The sequence below is a fragment of the Rhincodon typus genome, chromosome 1 (assembly GCF_021869965.1).
Source record: "Rhincodon typus isolate 14 chromosome 1, sRhiTyp1.1, whole genome shotgun sequence".
Classification (NCBI taxonomy): Eukaryota; Metazoa; Chordata; class Chondrichthyes; order Orectolobiformes; family Rhincodontidae; genus Rhincodon; species Rhincodon typus.
Window position 1 is genome coordinate 78,660,030 of NC_063332.1, and position 22,881 is coordinate 78,682,910.

The window sequence follows — 22,881 nt, forward strand, 5'->3', positions numbered from 1 at the left end:
TACAAAGCGGTCTCCGAGTCTCTGCTTGGCCTCACCGATGTAGAGGAGGCCACATCAGGAGCAGTGGATGCAATAGACCACATTGATAGATGTGTAGGTGAACTTCTGTCTAATGTGGAAGGTTTGTTTGGTGCCTTGAATGGAGGTGAGGGGGGAGGTGTAGGGACAGGTGTAGCACTTCCTGTGGTTGCAGGGAAAGGGGATGATGGGGCTAGTGGGAAATATGGAGCAGACGAGGGAGTCGCGGAGAGAGCGGTCCCTTTGAAAGGCAGATAGGTGTGGGGAGGGAAATATATGTTTGGTTGCAGGGTCAGATTGTAGGTGGTAGAAGTGGCGGAGAATGATATGTTGGATATGGAGGTTAGTGGGGTGATAACGTGAGGACAAGGGGGATTCTGTCTTTGTTCTCGTGGGGGAAAGATATATTTCCCTCCCCACCCCTATTTGCCTTTTGTAGGGATCGCTCTCTCCGCGACTCCCTCATCCACCCCACACTCCCCACTAGCCCCACCACCCCCAGCACCTTACCCTGCAACCACAGGAAGTGCTACACCTGTCCCTAGATCTCCCCCCTCACCTCCATTCAAGGCACCAAACAAACCTTCCACATTAGACAGAGGTTCACCTGCACATCCGTCAATGTGGTCTATTGCATCTGCTGCTCCCAATGTGGCCTCCTCTACATCAGTGAGATCAAGCAGAGACTCGGAGACCGCTTTGTAGAGCACCTGAGCTCTGTTCGCGACAAATGACCACATCTTGCGGTCGCGAACCATTTCAACTCCCCCCTTGAACTCCCTGGGTGACATGTCCATCCTGGCCTTCTCCAATATCACAATGATGCCACCCAGAAACTGGAGGAGCAGCACCTCATATTCCACCTCAGGACCGTACAGCCCAATGGCCTAAATGTGGATTTTACCAGTTCCAAAATCTCCCCACCCCGGCCTCATCCCATGACCAACCCTCCCTCTCATCCCCGCCTCCTTGACCTGACACAACCTGTCCATCTTCTCTCCCACCTATGTGTTCCTCCCATCTCACTGACCAATCCCCACCACTCCCTACCTGCACTCACCTATCACCATCCCACTTACCTTCCCCAGCCCCACCCCTTCTCTCTCTATTTATTTCAGAGCTCCCTTCCCCCCGTCCCATTTCTGAAGAAGGGTCCCGACCCGAAACATCAACTTTGCTGCTCCTCTGATGCTGTCTGGCCTGCTGTGTTCCTCCAGCTCCACACTGAGTTATTTCTGACTCCAGCATCTGCAGTTCTTACTATCTCTGATTTCAAATAAATCTGTTGGATTATAACCTGGTGTTGTGTGATTTCTGACTTTGTCCACCCTAGTCCAACATCGGCATCTGCACATCCTTTACCACATGTATCCTTGCTTTTACCTTCTGGATAGGGCACTCTCACAATCTGTTCCACTTGTCTCTCCTCCCCTTCACCTTTCATTAAAAAGGGAAGGAGACAAAAAAGAGTGACAATATACCAGTTAGCTTAACAACTATTATCGGAAAAATGTTCGGGTCTTTTATAAAAGATGTAAAAGCAAACCATTAAGAAACACATAATATGATCATATGGGGAAAAATTGGTGTTTAGAATATAATGTGGGAAAATGTGAAGTTATGCACTTTGGCAGGAAGAAAAGAGGAGATGATTATTAGTTAAATTAAGAAAGATTGCAAAAAGCTATAGCACAGAGGGATTTGAGATCCTCATGCATGAATTACAACAACTAGCTTTCAAGTTCATTAGGTGATAGGGAAAGCAAATGGAATGTTGGCATTTATTTCAAATGGAAGTGGAGTATAAAAGTAGTGATGTTTTGCTAAAACCAGATAAAGTGGATCATTATCACTGTGCTAAATAGGACAGATTTTGAACAGATTTTGAACAGATCTAGCATCCAAAGACTGGGCATCCATGAGGCACTGTAAGCCATCAGAAATAGCACAATTGTACTGCAGCACAATCTACAATCTCACAGCCAGGCATATCTCCACTCAACTGTTACTAACAAACCAGATGATCAACCCTAGTTCAATAGCGATTGCAGGAGGGTTTGCCAGGAACAGTGCCAGAGATATCTAAAAATGAGGTTTCATCCTGGTGTAGGTACCAAACAGAACTACTTGCATGTCAAACATCAGCAGCAAGTGATGGATAGAGATAAGTGATCCCACAACCAACGGATCAGACCTAAGTTCTGCAGTCCTGTCATATTCAGTTGTGAGTGGTGGTGGACAATTAAATAACTCACTGCAAGAGAAGGCTCCACAAATATCCCCATCCTCAATGATGAAAGACCTCAACACATCAGTGCAAAAGATAAGGCTGAAGCATTCGCTACAATCTTCACCCAGAAGTGCCGAGTGAATGATTTATCTCAGCCTCCTCCAGTTGGTCCCCAGTATTACAGATATCAGTCTTCAGTCAATTCAATTCACACCATATGATATCAAGAAATCAAGACAATGCAAAGGTTATGGGCCCTGACAACATTCTGGCAATAGTACTGAAGACTTGTGCTCCAGAAATTGCCGCTCCCCTAGCCAAGCTCTTCTAGTACAGTTACAAAACTGTCATCTTTATGGCAATGTGGAAAATTGCCCAGGTATGTCCTGTGTGTAAAAGCAGGATAAATCCAACCCAGTCAATTACCATCCCATCAGTCTACTCTTGATCATCAGTAAAGTGACGGAAGGTTTCCCCAATAGTGTTATCGAGCAGCACCTACTCAGCAATAATCTGCTTAGTGATGCCCAGTCTGGGTTCTGCAAAGGTCATGTAATGCCTGACCTCATAACAGCCTTGGTTCAAATATGGTTTAAAGAGCTGAATTCCAGAGGTGAGGTGAGGTGAGAGTGACAGCCCTTGACATCAAGGCCACATTTGCCTGAATATGGCACCAAGGACTCCTAGCAAAACTGGAATCAATGGTATCAAGGGGCAAACTCTCTGCTGATTGGTATCATACCTGGCACATACGAAGATGGTTGTGGTGTTGGAGGTCAGTCATCTCAGCTCAAGGACATGTTTTCAGGAGTTCCTCAGGGTAGTGTCCTAGGTCCAACCATCTTCATTTCACAGAGTCATAGATTCCTATAGCACAGAAACAGACCCGTCAGACCAACTCGTCCATGTCGACCAAATGTCCCAATCTAAACTAATCCCATTTGCCTGGGTTTGGTCCATAATCCCTCCAAGTCTTTGCTATTCACGTACCTGTCCAAATGTTTTTCAAATATTGTAACTGTACCTGCATCTACCACTTCCTCTGGCCATTCATTCTACATATAAACCACCCACTGTGATAGTAGGGGATTTTAAGTTTCCAAACATAGACTGGGGTTGCCATAGAGTTAAGGTTTGGATGGGGAGGAATTTGTTAAATGTGTTCAAGAAAATTTTCTTAATCAATATGTAAATGTACCTACCACAGAAGGAGCAAAACTTGACCTTCTCTTGGGAAATAAGGCAAGACAAGCAATTGAAGTGTTAGTGGGGGAGCACTTTGGGACCAGTGATCATAATTCTACTAGTTTTAAAACAGTTATAGAAAGGATTGGCCTTGTATAAAAGTTAAAGATCTAAATTGGAATAAGGTAAATTTTGATGGTTTGAGACAGAAACTTTCAGAAGTTGATAGGAGTCGACTATTTGCAGGTAAAGGAATGACTGGCAAGTGGGAAGTTTTCAAAAATGAGATAACAAGAGTTCAGTGGCAGTATGCTACTATTAAATGAAGAGTAAGGCTGGTAGGAGTAGGGAGCAATGGATGAGTAGAGATATTGACACTCTGGTCAAGAATAAGAAAGAGGCATATGTCAGGTATAGACAACTAGGATCAAGTGAATCTCTTGAAGAGTGTAAAGGGAGTAGGGGCATTCTAAGATGGAAATCAGGAGAGCAAAAAAGGGGATATGAGATAGCCTTGGCAGATAAAGTTCAGGATAATCCAAAGAGATTTTAAAAATATGTTATGAGCAAAAGAAAAACTATGAAGAGAATAGGCCCCTCAAAGATCAACAAGATCATCTGCGTGTGGAAGCACAGGAGATGGGAGTGATACTAAATGAATATTTCACTTCAGTATTTACTGTGGAGAAAGACATGGAAGCTAGGGAATGCAGGGAAATATAGATTAATGACTTGAAAGCAGTCCACATAACAGAAGTGGATAAAAGTAAATAAATCTCTGGGATATGATCAAACGCATCAGAAGGCATTATAGGAAGCTAAGGAAGAAATTTTGGGACCCCTTGCAAGATATTTATCTAATCTACAGCATGGGTGAGGTGATGGAATTCTGGATGGTGGCTAATGTTGTGTCTTTGTTTAAGAAACGCTGCAAGCAAAAGCCTGGGAACTATAGTCTGGTAAGTCTGATGTCAATAGTGGGTAAGTTGTTGGAGGGGATTCTGAGAGATAGGATTACATGCATTTGAAGAGGCAAAGACTGATAAGGGATAGTCAGCATGGCTTTGTGTCAGAAATCGTGTCTCACAAACTTCATTGAATTTTTTGAGAATATGACCAAGAGATAGATGAGGGCAGAGTGATAGATGTTGGACTTCAATAAGCCCTTTGATAAGGTTCTGTGTGGTCAACTGGTTAGTAAAGTTAGATCACATGGGATTCAGGGAAAGCTTGCCAATTGGATACAAAATTTGCTTGATGGTAGGTGACAAAGGGTGGTGGTGGATGGTTTTTCTTCAGACTGGATGCACGGTTAATAAGTTTGCAAATGACACCAAAATTGGTGGTATAGTGGACAATTAGGAAGCTTACCTCAGATTGCAAAGGGATCGTGATCAATAAGGCCAATGGGCGAGGAATGGCAGATGGAGTTTAATTTAGATGAATGTGACGTGTTGCATTTTTGTAAGATGAACAAGGGGAAGACTTATATACTTAATTGTAGGGCTCTGGAGGGTGTTGCTTAATCAATGACCTCCCCTCCATAATAAGGTCAGAAGTGGGGATGTTCGTTGATTATTACATCAAGTTCAGCACCATTCACAACCCCTCAGATACTGAAGCAGTCCATGTTCAAATGCAACAAGATATGGACAATATCCAGCCTTGGGCTGACAAATGGCAAGTAATATTTGTGCCACACAAATACCAAGCTATGACCATCACCAGTAACAGACAATCTAACCACCACCCCTTGACATTCAGTGGTGTTACCATCACTGAATCCCCCACTATCAACATTAACCAGAAACTCAACTGGGCTCATCATGTAAACACAGTGGCTACAAGAGCAAGTCAGAGGTTAGGAATACTGCAGCACTCAAGAAGCTTGACACCATCCAGGTCAAAGCAGCTTGCATGATTAGCACTACGTCCACAAGCATCCATTCCCTCCACCACCGATGCTCAGTAGCAGCGGTATGTACTATCTACAAGATGCATTGCAGAAATTTATCTAAGATCCTCAGACAGCACCGTCCAAACTCACAACCACTTCCGTCCAGAAGGACAATGGCAGCAGATACATGGGAACATCACCACCTTCAAGTTTCCCTCCAAGCCGCTCACCATCCTGACTTCGAAATATATTGTTGTTCCTTCACAATTGCTAGGTCAAACTCTTGAAATTTCCTCCTTAATAACATTGTGAGTCACCCCATAGCAGGTGGACTGCAGCAGTTCAAGAAGGCAGCTCACAACCATCTTCTCATGAGCAACTAGGGACAGGCAATAAATGCTGCCCAGCTAGCAATGCCCACATCCCACAAATGAGTCAAGGTTGTTAACTGATCCATTTTTGAGTCCCCAGACTCCAGTGATTCCTGAAAGATCACCACTGATGCCGCCACAATCTCCTCAGCTATATCTTCAGAACCCTGGGGTGTAGTCCATCCGGCCTGGGTTATTTATCCACCTTCAGACCTTTCAGCTTCCCAGCACGTCTCCTTAGTGATGGCCACTCATCTCTGCCTCTGACTATCTTGAAATTCTGGTATGCAATAGGACTGCTGAAGCAGATATTCTGCTGTCTGGATGATTTCAAAGGATTCCTACATTATTCCCCATAAAAATCTCCAATAACAGTAGTGTTGCATACTGCACAATTGCAGTACATGATGAGCTCTGCTTTTGGAAGATTTCTTGTAATAGCAGTCCTGATTGGATCAAGAACACTCAGGTGACTTTTATGAATCAGGTCAGACGCTGGGAATATTGCAGCCATTTTACAATAATGACAGTCTATTGAATTTTTAAACAAGGCTTTCAGAAAACTTAATTAATGTCTATTTAATATTTCCTGTCATGTCACAAAAGCACCAGGTTTAATTTAGTTGTGTGCAATATGAAAGTAGAAGGAGAGACAGGCCTGAAAGGTTAAAGTATTCATAATGTGAAAGCTTAAACCCATTATAATGATTAATAGTTGATGTTCAAAAGAATGTTACACAATTGATTGTTCTCCTCAAGGACTGCATCTGCCAATCATAGAAACAGCCAGAAAGATGGTAGACAGATCTCATAAAAATCTTGTGAGAGATTTTCACTTGTTGCATAAAATCAGAGTAATTATGGTTACCTACATTAATTGAAACACTAAAGTATATGACTGTCTTATAAGGAGTGGTTGAGTACAGTGGGCCTGTACTTGTTAGAATATAAAAGAATGAGAGCTGACCTTACAGGATTCTTTGGGGATGTAACAGAGTATATTAAGAAAGGTATTTCCCCTTGCAGGAGAGTCTTGGACCAGAGGGTATAATCTCAGAATAAAGCGTCACACATTTAAGACAGATGGTAGAATTTGTGGAATTCTTCACCAGAAGGCTGTCCAAGCTGGGCCATTAAGAATATTCAATGCTGAAATGGATATTTTTAATCAGTGAGGGAATCAAGGGTTATGGGGAAAAGGCAGGAAAATGGAGCTGAAGATTATCAGATCAGTCATGATGTCAATGCATGGCAGAGCAGACTCAATGGGCTGAATGGCCTACTTCTGCTCCTACATCTTACATGTGTAATGTGGTCTTCCCTGCAATGCATGTGAAAACAACAATTTGCAGATAAACCTCAAGTGCAAGATGCTTTGTGAAAGTTATTTTTGATCAACGTGACAAATGATATGTCTCAGATTGTTAGCCACTATATTGAGTTTCACTTACACTTAAAATTAAGCATTGTTAATTAAGTGTGAACCAAATAAACAGCTCATAATAGTTTTAGTTTGTTAATTTAGTGTTCCTGACACCCACATGGTACTTCTACTGCTAATTGTCCTTGCCAATGCAAAGGAAATGAAATTTGTCGCTCCAACGGTATCAGAATCTGAAATGCAGCATTGTTAGTGGCAATGCCAAATATTGAATGGCATGGATTCAATCTGTATTGGTGGCACACAACAGTTAAAAAAACAGGTTTACTTATGATCAAAGGATTAGACTTTGCATTGCTGTCTTGAAGCCATGACTGGTAATTTAAAAGTGGAATTAATGGGTTATCATGTTTGTAGGGTTTAGTTTTAAATCCAGCTCAGTCTGTTCATTTGAGGGAGCCTGTCTTGTCAAATGAATTTGACAGCTTCAGCTGTAGGCAAGAACCCAAATAGAAACTTACTATTGATTCAAGGTAATCAGAAAAGACCCAAGGGTTGCTGGTGTAACATGTAAGAATATTAACCTTGTATTGTGCAGTTTCTGCTGGTGACCCATTATAGACATGATCCTCTTCACATACCACCTACAACAGAAGTGGAGGGAACAGGGTCCACCACTTTACCCTACTTCTTTAGATACCATTAAAGTATCTGATACAGTTAGCTGACAGGATTTTACAAGGTTTTGAGACAATTGGCTGTCTATCCAAGTTTCTCAGTCTCATCTGTTTCTTCCAAGACAACACTCACTGCATTGTGCAGTTTGATGGCTCATCTGACAGTTTCAGAGTGAGCAGTGGAGTGAAATACGTCTGCACACTATCTCCCACTCTGTTTGGTATTTTCGTCTCCATGCTCCTGACTTTCGTCTTTGTGGTGGATATTGAAGAAGTCTCCATGCATACCAAGTCACAAAGCAAGCTCTACAATCTATCAAGACTGAAAATAAACATGAAAGAACACTGCATCATGACCAACACAAGTGTGTATGCTGATGATGTTGCACTCATAATTCACAGAAAAACTCAGCTTTAAATACATATTGAATGTCTCTCCCATGCCTTTAATCTGTCCATACCAGCAATAACCTTCAAAAGAAAATCACAGTCATGGAAAAAACTGTTGCATATTATCCCTGATCACATTAAATAAAACCTCACTGTAAATGGTTAGCAAGTTCTGCAACAAAGGTCCATGATGACAATCTGTTCCTTGATGTAATGTTTAGCTCAGTAGGCTGGTCAGCTGGTTTATGATGCAGAGTAACATCAATTGCATGGATTCACATTCTCACACTGGCTAAGAAAATGTTGAAGGATTCTACTTCTCAACTTCTCCCATTTCTTGAGGTGTTGTGACCCTCAGCTTAAACCACCACCAGTTGTCTCTCTCTCTGTCTTCCTCTAAGAGAACTGTGCTCTGGTCTGGAAAGACCACAGCAACTTTACAATACATGCATACTACCTTTGTTTGAGTTATAATAGGTGCATTGAATAGCATCAAGCTGATCTTTAGGACCAAGGTGATGTGTCAGACGACCTGTGTTTTTAATATCTTGTCATATGGCTGTGAAGCACAGAGAACAACTTTCAGGAATAGCTCATTGAAGCCCAACTGTGGCATTTGAAGGGTATACCCTAGTCTACCAAAATTATGAATGCAGTACATCTCTCAAAGGCAGAGCTCTCAAATTTGTTCACATTCAACAATTATTTTGGCTGGGCAATGTCTACAGGAAGGAGAATGTCACACACCCAAGGACTTTCTTTATAGTGATTTAGACAACCATTGGGATGCACAAAGCTTTGCTTCAAGGATGCTGCCTCCATCAAAGATCAAGGTTTTGAATGCTTGTCGATCACTAACCCATTCCAAACCCTTGCTTCCTCATATTCCACCCAGCTTACCTCCCACTCACTTTCCCTACTTGCGCAAAGCGTTGACCTACTCAGTTTTTGGGATCAGCAAATGAAACTGGAATGGAGTTATGAATGGAACATGTGGGCAGGGTTGCACCGGTGTATAACAGTGTTGCAGTGGTACCAACTTGCTGTTCCAGTGCTGTGGCAGGAGAAACTGATCTTAACATTGCACCCGGAAGTCACAACTGAAAATGACATTTGTGGGCAGGTGTATACCGCAATGATGACCAGTGGCTCATACCAACATTGAAAACAACAACTCACAGTTACCCATTTAGAAGCTTCATGAAAGGCATTTGGGGCCAAACCAATTTCTTAAAGACTGGCCTTTTCAGCCATTAGCTAAGGTGTGTCTCATGAAGACACCTCATTTGAAATGGATTGCTTGCTTTAGAATCTTTTATATTTTGCAGTTGAAAGTTGAAAGGCCCAGAGACTACAGCCAAGGATACTTAGTTGTGCAGATCTGAACACTTGAAGGCATAAATTACGAACCAATTTTAAGAGATAAATTATTTTTGAGTGATATTTCTGTGTGGTTCTAAGGAGACTTCAGACAACTGCTTTTTGTCAACTTACTGGTACAGAATTTTAAAAATATATATTAATTCACCAGGTCAGCATTGTTTGTCCATCTCCCATTGCCCAATTTGTGATAAGCTGATTTCTGGAACCGCTACAGTACTTGGGGTACAGGGAAATCCGAAGCGCTGTTAGTTAAGTTTCAGGATTTTGACTTATGAGGAAGGAATGGCGATATTGTTCAGGAACTGTAATCTCCATCACCATCGTCTGAAGTTTAGGACAGTTGTTTCCCAGCAACGTGGGGATATTTCAGGCGGCTTACTGACACAGAAATGCTGGAAGAGCGATCTGGTGGTTCCGACGTCTATACAATCGATTATACAGCGGGAATTATAACCAATACAGTATATTCTTTCGATTCACTTCCTTTTACGCAATGATTTAATCACTTTCTTTGAAATCAGAATTTCCAGACGGAACTGAACTGTTGAATTTCTGCTTTTCTTTTCCTTTGCAGAGCCTTCCAAGAACTGTTTGTCCCAGGGTGCTCTGCCGGGTTGCGCATATTTTGTCGCCTTGTGGTGTCTGTTGAAACTGTCGATGTGTGTGGGAGGCTGGGAGAGTTGAAGTGTCCGGTTGAGTGCGGCCAGAGAGCGGATTAGTAGCTGTTGTTGCTGCTGCTGCTGCGGGTGGCGGTTGGGCAGGTGAAGGCAGCGCGCGAGGAGCCGAACCCTCACGCACCTGGACAAGTGCGAGGGTTGATTGTCCGCAGGAGACAGTTGTATGTGTGGAAATGGTGAGTCTGCGCCAAGCACCCTGACTCAGCATCTAACCAAGGTTAGCAAACCTGGACAAGGCAAGTAGCTCGCTCTCTTTTTATAGTTAACACGTAAGACTGTGGAAGAATTGTCTTGAAGTTGGTTGGGCACTGAAAACGGATTATGAAAGGAGGATTAGTGTGAGTGCCGAAATGCAGGAAGTGAACGTTTTATATCTCCTGTATTCACTTTGATGCGAATTGACCCCAGGTTAATTTACAATCTTCGGCGTCTTGTACTTTTCGCCGGTTTCAGTTTGTTTCAAAGGCGACAATATTTTCGAGTGGAGTTATCGTCCCCTCCCCCGTTTCGCAGGAAGTGTTTTACAGCTGCTAGCTATGAACTGATAAGAGGGAGCAGCACTTGTGTGGAGGGAACCAGTTAATTTGTTGTTTATTTCTCTGTGTTACGAAATAACAGTTGTCTAAATGGTGTTTTTTTTGACGCCGAAGAGGAAAAATGCGAAAGGCATAGAAAATACTTGGTCAAAAAAGTGATTTCTACGATCAACCACATTTCAACAGAACGGGATGACAACAGAGCAGCTAATGAGATTTAAATGACAGTTACCTAAGTTACTAAACACACTGTGATCCTCAGGGTTTCCAGTCAGTACTGGCATATTCACTATTGGCTACATCGCGGGTAGCTTCTTTCTCGTCACTTTTCATTCTGTACTTGTGTTTACATTGGGATTAGCTACTCAAGTTACTATTCATCCAAAGAGTTTTTTGTTTTGATTTCTAGAGCTAGTTTATATATTTTTAAAAAAAATCTTGCTGACTATAGAAGAAAACTCGCTTTCAATTAAAAAAAATCTTGTATACATTTCTCTGCATTTAGAACGTGCTTTTGCAATTTGAATGACTTCAAATTATGCTGAGCTGGGGTGTAGTCCGATATTATCTTTAAATTTAAAGAAGAACAGATCAGCAAGTTTTTATTAAAAAGGACGAGTAAGAATTTATGTTACATCTCTAAGCTATCTCGAAATGAATTACTATGTGTTGTCAAATACAGCAGCCATTTTACACACGCAACCGATCCACTAACTTGAATAAAAGTTTAGCAGCACAGATAAAGATATTTTGACCCATCCTACTTCTAGATTTTTGATGGAGTACTCTGCTCTTGTCAAAATGCAACACTGTATTCTGCTTTAAATATTTTTCCAGTTTTCTCTTGAGTAACATTTTCTGTTTTGACCACAGTCTATACCCTGGATGTAAGTATTTAAAAGTAGCATCTGTACAGGGTTATTAGGGCAATGTGGTTGTCATTTCGATCACCCCAACTAACCTGATGTTATGTTAACCAGTTACCCTGGAATTTCTCTCTTTGTTTTTAAAAAAAATACTTTCTTTGTCATTCCATGATTTTAATTGATTTTAATTACCCATGAGCCAACCAGAAGAAATAGAATTCCCTAATTATTGAGACAACGTCCCACATAAGAGATTAATGTGCAAGATTAGAGCCCATGGGATTGGCGGAAGTGTATTGAGATGGGTAGGAGACTGGTTGGCAGAGAGGAAACAAACAGTAGGAATTAATGGGTCCTTTTCAAATTGGTAGGCAGTGACTAGCGGGGTGCCACAGTGATTGGTGCTGGGACCCCAGCTTTTCATAATATATATTAATGATTTGGATGAGGGAACAAAATGTAATATCTCCAAGTTTGCAGATGATACCAAGTTGGGAGGGAGGGTGAACTGTGATGAGGATGCAGAGATCCTTCAGCATGATTTGCCCACAATTCAAGAGCGACTAGATATAGCACTTGGGGCGAATGGGATCAAAGGTTATGGGGAGAAAGCAGGATTAGGCTATTGAGTTGGACGATCAGCTATGATCATGAAGAAAGGCAGAGCTGGCTCAATGGGCCAAATGGCCGCCTCCTACTCCTATCTTCTATGTTTTTACATTTCTAATCAGAATTCAAAATTTAAAAAAAACACTAAATTTCTTTCCCATTCCTAGCATCATCCTGATGACTCTAAAATATTGGTTCTTAAAGGATTTAATGACCTTTCTCTAATGAGGCATCCAATTCAGTACTTAATATCCTTAAATATGACCTAACTAATGTTTGTATAAGTACATCATTAGTGTCTGGACAAAATATTAAATGAGATGGAAGCAAAAGATCGTGTACCAATGCAACATGCAGAGCATGGTAGAGGAATTATCACAGTGCTGTGTCCAAAGTTATGTATCCAAAAAAAAACACAATTCAGTCTTGATCTTAATGTTTTCAAGTTGCAAATGGCTTTTCCCTTCTAAGTCTCTGACTAACCACTTAAGATCTCTGCTTTCCACCAAAATTAGCTTATTTTAATCACATTTTTCATTTGGTTACAATGCCTTCTCTTGTTTCAGCTCTATGTTGCAGAATTCTTGCTCTAAACCTTACTGGCTCTTCTCTTTCTTTGTTTAGGCCTTCCTTAAAACCTGCCCCTTTCTGTCCTAAGGTATCCAATGTGCCTCAGTATCAAACTGTGACACTTATCTTGATGTTTACTATTTCAGAGATAGTATAGAAAAATACCTTTCTTTCATTCACTCGTGACATCAGTGTCACTGGCTGGATGAGCATTTATTGCCTGCCCCGAGTTGGCCTTCAGAAAGTGGTGGTGACCTGCCTTTTTAAACCACTGCAGTCTGTGTGCTGTGGGTAGACCTACAATGCTGTCAGGAGGGAGTTCCAAGATTTTGATCTTGCAATAGTGAAGGAATGGAAATATATTTCCAAGTCTGGATGGTGGTGGCTTGGAGGGGAACTTGCAGATGGTGGTGGCGTTCCCTTGTGTCTGTCGTGCTTGTCCTTCTCAATGGAAGTGGTGGTGGGTTTGGAAGGTGTAGTCTCAGGACCTTTGGTAAAATTTCTGCAGTGCTTGTTGATTATCTGGTTAAATATGTTGTTAATATTTGTGTGCTTTAAAGTGCACAAATTGGTGGGCAATAGTAGCTAAAGACTAAATCTTACTTTCCTGTCCAATGATTTGTAATGTCTTGTTCATGAAAGGTAGTTGAAGAAAGAAAGAAATAACTTTTTTAATGGAATGCCTGAATCTATGATAGAATTGTAATTGTGAGCTAATCAGTACTTTTTTAAATCAATTCTTTACTCAATAAAAGCCCACATGTATTGGCCTTTCAATGTACTGTATTTATGTATCATCAGGTTTCCTTGTCAAATATCACTTCTCCCTTCCAATCTGAGCAAATTCCATTGACTCAAATACCTTTTCTTCAATCTGTAAATATATTTTACTAATAAATAAAAGGGAAACATTTGACGAATACAACTGGTTATCTTCACAATGGGAATACAAATGCTATTCAATGCATCGTTTTATGCTTATACTGTATGCTGAAAATAATTGGGTGGAGATGTAACAGACTTTTAACAATTATTGTTCCTATGTTCCTCTCGTCATGCTGTGTAATAGTAACTAGCTGTTTGTGGGTTCAGCCCAGTGACCATTTTTCATTTTTGAGTGTAGATGGTAAGTGCATCACAGTCAAGGTCATGGAAAATATAATATTTCACTTTGGATTTTTTGAATTTGACCCAGCAATGGCAAAGGAATGAAAATATAGCTTCAAGTCAGGATCAGTTGTTGGAAGGGAACTTATAGGAGCTGATCTTCCTGTTTATCTTCAGTTCTTGACCTTTTAGATGCCACAGATTTGGATGTTGCAGTCGAAAGAGACTTGGTGAGTTGCTGCAGTACATCTAGTCAAACGGACACGGTGCTGCCAGCTGTGGCTGTTGGAGAAATTGAGTTTGAGGTTGGTGGATGGGGTGTTGATCAAGGGCATTGTTGAGTGTTTTGAGTGGAGTTTCACCCATTCGTATAAGCAGAGAATATTCCATCATGCTCCTGATTTGTGCTTTGTAGATTTAGATAGACTACAGAACCAGGAGATGACTTGCTTGCTGCAGTATTCCAACCTCTTGAACGTTGTCCAAGTCTTGCTAGACATGGTTTGCTTCAATACCTGCGGAATTATGAATAATACTGAACTCTGTACAACCATTGGTGCATTTTCTAGTTCTGAGCTTATGAAAGGCAGATAATTTGTGGAAAAAGCGTGGGGTCTTGGGCACTAACCCTGTTGATATCCCAGTGCTAATGAAAAGTTCTAACAACTGCATCAGAGATAGTAGGAACTGCCGATGCTGGAGGTCTGAGATAGCAAGGTGTAGAGCTGGATGAACACAGTCTGGCCTGATGTGTTCATCCAACTTAACAACTGCATCATCTTCCTTTGTGCTGCACCTGACTCCAACCAATCGAGAGTTTTCTGCCCGATTCTCATTACTTGAATTTTTGTGAAACTTCTTGTTGCCACTGTAATGAAGTAGTCAAAGGCCAATTAGCAGAAGGTGGCAGAGGCATGTGTGAGGGATTGAGTGGAGGGAACTTAACTGGAAGCTGTATTGGGAACTGCCTGTAGTGGCTGTTGCCCTGGTGCATGATAGCACTTGCCATTTGGAAGTGATTTATCATGGGACCAGTGTGTTTTGTGGAACAGACCTCCCTGACTCTTGTGTGGAAACGAGTGGTTTTGCCAGGTTCTGCTGGAAGGAGCAGTGGTTTCAGCAAAGCAGAGCCAAGGAAAATAACGTTACTGTCACTGCTTCAGTTATTTTACAAGAACTGTTTGACCCAAACTGATTGTGCATGGTGCAGAAGAGGGGGCTTCGACAAAGTTGTTGCTGTGGATTCATGACACTAGTGCTGTTGTGAGTAGATCTGCGCAAACTCTGCAAAACTGTGGTATTTTTGTGAAGACTGCACCCTTGGAACATGGCTGTTTGGGATCTGCTATTGGATGTGGAACAGTGGCTAATCCTCAAAGAAGTTGAGTTGGAATTCTATCTGTGGTACTTAAGAGCTTTGAAGAATTTGGCTGAAATGAGTGACATGTGATATGTTTTTGGATACGTCTGTGAGGTCACACTTTCTTGTATCTGCTACTCTTTATGTTGACTGCAATTTGTTTATTAATTGTCTTTATTTACTTTGAATTTGTCCATTGTGTTATAATCATGATGAGAAAAATCAGTCAAATGCTGTCTTTTTTTTCTGCCCAGAAGTGTAATCTCGCACAGCTGAATGCCTTCTCACCACCAAATTCACCTTTATGTATCACTTAATTTCATCAATGACATGTTGCTTATGCTGCTTGGCATGCAAGTAAGTTTCATGTTGTAGTGTCACAAAATTGACACTTCATTCTGGTGGTTCTGCTTTGGATGTGCCTTCCTTACTGTTCATTGAGCTACGATTGAATCCTGCAGCTTTACAGAAATGGTTGAGTAGGGAATATGTCAGGCCATGACTGGTTAAATACTGTCACTACTTGCCCAAGACCTAGTGGAACAACTGTGGTCATAGAGTCACATAACCTGGAAACAGACCCTCCAGTCCCAGTCATCCATGCTGTCCAGACATTCCAATCAGACCTAGTCCTAGTCCTATATGTTAGCATTTGACCCATACCTCTTTAAGCCCTTCCTCGTCATCTACTTATCCAGATGCCTTTTAAATGTTGTGATTGTACCTCCTGGCAGTTCATTCCATACATTCACCACCCTCTGCATGAAAAGATTATCCCTCAGGTCCTTTTTAAATCTTTCCCCTCTCACCTTAAACCTAGGTCAGAAATCACACGACACCAGGTTATAGCCCAACAGGTTTATTTGGAAACACAAGCTTTCAGAGCATAGCCCCTTTGTCAGGGAAGCACACAGAACACAGCAATTTTAAGTAAAAGATCAAAGGGTGATACAACTGATGAAGATGTATTAAACAAACTCAAGATGCTGTTAAATCCTTTAATCAGTTAGAAGGTTTTAATTGCATATATGTATATGTAAATCCCTGAATTTCTTTCAGTTCACTGCCCTGAAAGAACTAAAAGGTTTGATCAGTGTAAAGAAGAGGCGACATTTTAGGTTACACAATGCACGTTAGGTGTGAGGCCTTGTTTGGAATCTGTTTGTTTTGGTTTAGAGTCAGACTGGTTTTATTTCTAAAGTATGAATTTATGAAAGGCCATATTGACTGTCTATAAATTGTGTGCTTTTTGAACAAAATAAAATGTATCTGCAAATACAAATTCACCCCATAGATTTATGTGTGTGCTCGAGTGTGTTAAAGCCTTCTAACTGATTAAAGATTTAACAGCATTTTAGGTTTGCTTAATACATCCTCATCAGTTGTGTGACCTTTTACTTATAAATTCTGTGTTTTGTGTGCTTCTTTCTTTCTCATTTCACCTGATGAAGGGGCGACACTCTGAAAGCCTGTATTTTCAAATAAACCTGTTGGACTATAACCTGGTGTTGTGTGATTTCTGACTTTGTCCACCCCAGTCCAATACTGGCACCTCTGCACATTAAACCTAAGTCCTCTAATTTTGAATTCCCCCCACCCTAGGGAAGAAGACCTCAGCTATTCACCCATTCCATGCCCCTTACAATTTTATAAATTTCTATAAGCTGTGACCCTCCAGGGATAAATAGCCCTAACCTATTCAGCCTTTGCCCTATAACTCAAACCCTCCAGTCCCAGCAACATCTTTGTAAACTTTATATGGTGTAGAAAAGACTTAACAACATCCTTCTTATAGAAAGATGACCAGAATTGTACACCATGTTCTAAAAGTGGCCTCACTGAAGTCCTGTACAGCTGCAAGATGCCCCTTCAGGTTTGGCCAGTTGGGTGATAACGATGCTGCAAAGCTACTTTTGGTAATAAACATTGAAATCCATGACCCAGAGTATACTCTATGCCCTTTTCCACCCTCATTCTGCTGACCTGATGTCATGACACTTTGTGGGGCTCACAGGATGTTGAGCACTCCCGGAGCAAACCCTTCTGACTGTTTGCCATTGTGTCACTGCCACTTTTATGACTGACTTGCTGGTGGGACTGTACCTACCCGGAAATGGTTGTGGTAGTGCATTGTCTGTAAGTAATTATTCCGAGAGTATGACAGTTAGGTCCTGCTTGAGTAGTTTGTAGAATCCCTCCCAGTTTTGACACTAGCGCCAGATATCAATAGTGAGAACATTGCAGGGTTGATAGGGCTGTGTGCTGTTGTCATTTCCAATCTTGGTTGATGCCAAGTGATCTACCTGGTGTCATTCCTTTTAAGATCAAGGCCACATTGTTCTTAATCTGAGTGTCGTATTTGTTTTAGCAATAGACAGTTGCCAGGGATTGGAGTTGGTTGCAATTGAACAGTTCATCATCTTTGGATTCCCACACACTTTTGGCCTTTCCTTAAGTCATGACTTTGGGAAGACATGCATTATAACCTTCTTGCATTGACATTGACTGTTGTAATATATCAATCAATTAAACAGTTTGTTTTCTGTAGCTTATGGACCATGTTGACATTTTTCCCCCAGCAAACTCCTTGCCCTGCTGTTCAATATGTCATCTCCTTTAGTGCAACAAACAGTGCGAAGGTAACATCATAATATGAAAGTAAAATTGGGTGGGTGCTGGCAACTTGCAACCAAATGGAAATTACTTTTGTCAATTCATCAACCTGTTGATTTAGCATCTATGTGCAGAGAAATTGTCTCACCACCATTTTCTGTTTCTGTTTCAGAACACATATTTGTGTTTGTAGGTTTGTAATGTATTAATGCAATTTAAATTATATGTGGTTTTAGTGTTGCGGACAATGAAGATTACATAATGGATCTTGCAATTTTGAATTACTTTAAAGGGATTGAACAAAAACTTGGGAAGCTTTTCACTGGAAGAGCAGATTATCAAAAGATAAACCAGATTGCATTGAAATTCTTTTTTGCATCAGTGCTAGATCACAAATAACAAATCAACACTTAAAATGGTGTAAGTTTGTTTTGGTTTAAATATGAAGAACTGTAGTGAAAAATTCATTTTAAAAATTATTTCAGGTGTAGTGGGTTCTCCTGCTCACTGGTGAGATGCAGCAAGGATTTTGGGAAGAGATGAATGCAGATCCTATTCTTGAAGAGACCTTAATTAAAAGATCACAACAGAAGAAACGGACTTCTCCACTCAACTACAAAGAAAGATTGTTTGTTTTAACAAAATCAAGATTAACGTACTATGACGGTCGTCCTGAGGTGAGATTGGTTATTAATTAGTTAGTGAAAGTTGGATAAATTTGAAGAATGTCAGTAAATTGCGCACAGTGGAAACTTTTGGCCTTGCCTAAGTCAATTTCTTTTTGGGGGAATTCATAAATTAAGGAAAGGGGAATTTCAGAGGACTGTTGGCGCATTTCAGGATTTTTTTTTGATCAATTTCTATGTATCAGTTTTGGAATAAAATAATTTCAGTCGAGTACTGTTGTAAAGAAAGTATTTTTACATCTTATTTTAAAAGCAGTGAAATGCAAGCTGGTTGAAATCTGAATGATGACAGCATTAAAATAATTTTTTCCTTGAACTGTAATTAACAATTTGCTAGCATGTTGCACATCAATTTTTGAAGCAGACAGGTTGTGAATAACTGAGCTTCCAACGGAAACTGGATTATCTCTTTTGTGTGTACAGAATAAGGTTTTCATCCAACCAAGTAAACTTACTTAAATTGGTGGCCATTCTGAGTACAAAACAAACAATTTTAATGGGGCTTATTTACAACAGGTGAGAATTGCATGCAAAATATTCCATTTCCTTCCTGATAATGTCAACATTATTCCTGAAATGAAAAGAATTAATTTGGTAAAAAATATGAATTCTTAGTTCCAAAGAATTTGTTTGCTACACATAGCCTAATCTATCTATTTGCTCATTATTTGTGTGACGTAATTTTATTGGACTCGGGTGAAGCGGGTACATTTGGCTCAGCTCAGTCCATCTGCCTAGATTGAACTTGCATTATTCATTGCCTTAATGCAGCATGCAGGTATTTTGTAAATAACTATAGGGTTTTCTACTGCACGGCTTTAACAAAGTCAATATTTTTTTTTTGCTGCAAAGAATAACTTTTTAATTTCAGTTTATCTGTTTTATTAGTTTGAACTTGTCACGCATCAGTTTCACCTCAAGGTAATTTGAAATGATGTTCCGGTTTTTTTTTTAGTATGGTTTTTCGTATTCTTTTATATCAGTTCTCCAATGTCTCTTAAGGCTGATACATTTGCAGTTTTCCAGATTATGTTTTTTTTTGTAATTAAACCTTCACACTAGGATTGTTCTCTTGGCTCTTCCTCTGCATGTCTTACCAATTTGACAAAAACCTATGAAATAAAAAATTATTGCACATTTAACATTACTTAAAAATGTCTATGGGAATTGTTGTGTTGACTTCGAGGGCATTGGGGTTGGGGGAAGCGGGATTCGCTTGTTCTTTCTCTTCCCTTTGATCGTCTGCACACAGCAATCTAAATTGAACTATTCAGACATATCTGAAAAATTATGTATACTGACAGTTGGATGATGTTCTATCTAAGGTATGAGTGCTGCTTTGGACAGATTATTACTCATTGAAATGATGCATAGTTTTAACCTAGGCTGAATGCCAAGTGCACAGGAATCCCAAAGATCCTGGCATGAGACCTGGGACATTTAACATTGGATTTCAATTAAATTTGACAGGTTGCATTCAGAATTGTCAGTCAGCTTGCCCACGTGATCCTTGAAATTGCCCCCACCATTCTAACCTGTCTCCCTCTGAACCTGCTGCACTCCATTCTCTCAGGTCTAACTCTAACTTTGTTATAAATGTGCTAAGGGTAGTGCTGTTGTCATTTGACATGTCAGCCTTTGTCTTGCAGAGGTTAAGCACCAACTATAGGATGCTTCCTCCCATCTTCCCCTGGACTGTGACCCCACTGTTGAACATCAAACTGTTATTTCTCAGACTATCACTGACCTCATCTCTGGAGATCTACCCTTCACAATTTCCTGCCTTACAGTCCTCCAACCCCAAACAGCTTGCATCCACCTCGCTGGCATACCCATCAGTTCTGAGGAAGGGCCGCTGGATTTGAAACATTGACTCTGATTTTTTTCTTCAGATGCTGCCAGACCTGCTGAGCTTTTCTAGCAACTTCTGTTTTTGTTCCATCATTTCAAACCTGTTCCTGCCAAACAGAACTTTTTTCTTCCGATCCTGACTCTTATTTTCCCCCCTTTGTTCAGTCTCTCCCATTTAGTTTCGTAGTTCTTTAAATGCTTTACATCTGTTCTGCAATAGAGGGCTGAGGGCCCACCCAGGACACTTTTTTTTGGTGCATCAGTGACATCATTGCTGCTTCCTGTTCTTTTTCAGAATTAGAGGAATTCAGCAGTGTAGCTTCCAATTTCGTCCTTCTTTCTAGTTCACCTGCTCCATCTCAAACTCTTTCCTTCCCTGACTTCTCTGTCTCCATTTATGGGAATAGACTATCTACCACTACTCCCGACAAACCCACTGACAGGATACAGCGTTTTGCAGGGATTCAATTCCAGTTTACCAGTATCTTCATCTTTGTTCTATCTTTTGCAATGATGCCTTTGACATATCCTCCCTGTTTCTCAGCCATGGTTTCCACTTCACCATAGTTCAGAGGGACCTCCAACTGTGCTGACCCATCTCCCATAATCTGTCCACGCTTGCTCTTGTCCTTTGTGGAACAACAGTAGGATTCCTCTTGTCCTCACTTGCATTCTCCACCATTTTTGTCATCTCCACCAGGGTACCAGTACAAATCACATCTTCCCCTCCACTCCACTTTCAGTATTCCATAGGAATCATTCCCCTCGTGACACTTTGGCCCACCCCTCCATCTCACTGAATACCTCTTCACCCCTTCATGGCACATTGCCATACAATCACAAAAGGTGTAATACTTGCCTTCTTCTCCCCACCTTGTTCAAGGCACCAAATACTCCTCCTTGGTGAAGCAGCATTTTAATTGTACTTCTTTCAGTCTAGTCTACTGTATTCACTGCTCACGATATGGTCTCCAACATGAACTGGCTGATTGTGTTACAGGGTACCTCTGCAGTGCATGTAAAAATAACCCTGACGTTCCAGTTGCTTGTCATTTCAGTAAACCCCACGCTCCCATACTGACATTTTTGTCCTGGGCCTGCTCTGGTATTGCATTGAACTTCGACACAAGTTGGAGGAACAGCACCTCACTTTTCACTTCGGTACTTTACAGCCTCTGGGCTTCCACAGCTCCAGAGAATGACTTCTGCCCTCTGTTTTTAATACTTCAGCCCCTGGTTCCAGACGTTCTGTCTCATTTTTGCTGTCAGCAGAGCAGACTCATTTCCTACTTCACACTCATCGTTTACACCAATCCCAAATCTCTATCACTCCTTTACCACCATGAGCAGTCTCTTGTCTTTTGATCTGGGCACCTTCACCATTGTTCCACTAGCTTCTCTTCTGCCTCTGTCGACAGCACAAAAAACACTATTTTCTAGCCTCTTTCAGTTCTGAAGAAGAGTTATAATAGACTTGAAATGTTAATTCTGTTTATCTGACCATAGCTGCTGCCAGACCCGTTGCATTTCTCTAGCACTTTCTATTTTTATTTTAGATTTCGAGCATTTGGAATATCTTTTATTTGTACTTTGGAAGTTTACAGTCATTGCATTGACTGTCTCTGCAGACATTTTCTTTAGGACCCATGGATGCAGGCCATTAGGTTGAGAAGATTTATTCCCATTTGTTGTCCTTGCTGTTTTTCTGTAGTGATTGTTAAAATTATGTCTCAATTTTTCTAGTTTAGTGAAGTTAGATACGAAGTAATTGTTCAAAGACACTTTTTTTTTCAATTTAACCATTTTTTTAAACTAATCAACCTGTTCAGAGATGTTGTTATACACGTCTGGAACATGTGGGACGTGAACTCTGTCCTCCTAGTACATGGGTAGGGACACTACCACTGTGTCACAAGAGGGCTATTTGTTCTGTCTGCAGCCCCTGGCTGAGAGAGAGGCAGCAGGCAGACAAGCTGCTGACATCGCTCCCTGGGAGATACCGACTAGGGGCTGCAGAGAGAAAGGGGAGATAGGGGATGCCAGTCGCTGATATCGCTAACAGTAGATACTAGATGTAAAAAATGCTGACATAAAGAAAAACGTAGGAGCTGGCCTGAGCCGGTCAGAACCACTTTGTGCCAACCAAGTTCTGCAAAAAAAGCTGGAAAGATGAGGTAATGCAAAAGCCTTATTTGGATGAGGGGCAATGAGGTAATTCTATCTAAGTCGCTGGTCCAAGGCCAATAAGGTAAAGACATGCAATAATTGAATTAGCCTGAGCCAACAGGAGAAAGACAACACAACTTCAGAAAGATAGGGATAAAAGCAGTCTTGGGCTGCAGCCAGTGAAAACTCCGGAGATGAACTTTTGCAGAAGCGCACCCCTTGTCATGGATGTGGTGAAAGCATCGAGTACGGTGTCTGGCCAGTGTCAGTCCTCAGCAGCTATTCTGCATGGATATTAGCTTTTATAT

At 41.0% G+C, this 22,881-nt stretch overlaps 1 long non-coding RNA gene across 2 annotated transcripts in view; it reads left to right on the top strand.

Moving 5' to 3' along the window:
* Window positions 1-9,714: 9,714 nt before the first annotated feature.
* LOC109934946 overlaps window positions 9,715-22,881 on the top strand; it is a 32,785-nt gene continuing 19,618 nt past the window's right edge. The window contains exons 1-3 of one of the 2 annotated variants that reach the window (XR_007262441.1): window positions 9,715-9,993; window positions 10,107-10,426; window positions 18,356-18,547. This is a non-coding gene — a long non-coding RNA (uncharacterized LOC109934946). The remainder of the gene's footprint in view (window positions 9,994-10,106; window positions 10,427-18,355; window positions 18,548-22,881) is intronic. The other variant, XR_007262442.1, reaches the window with a different exon arrangement.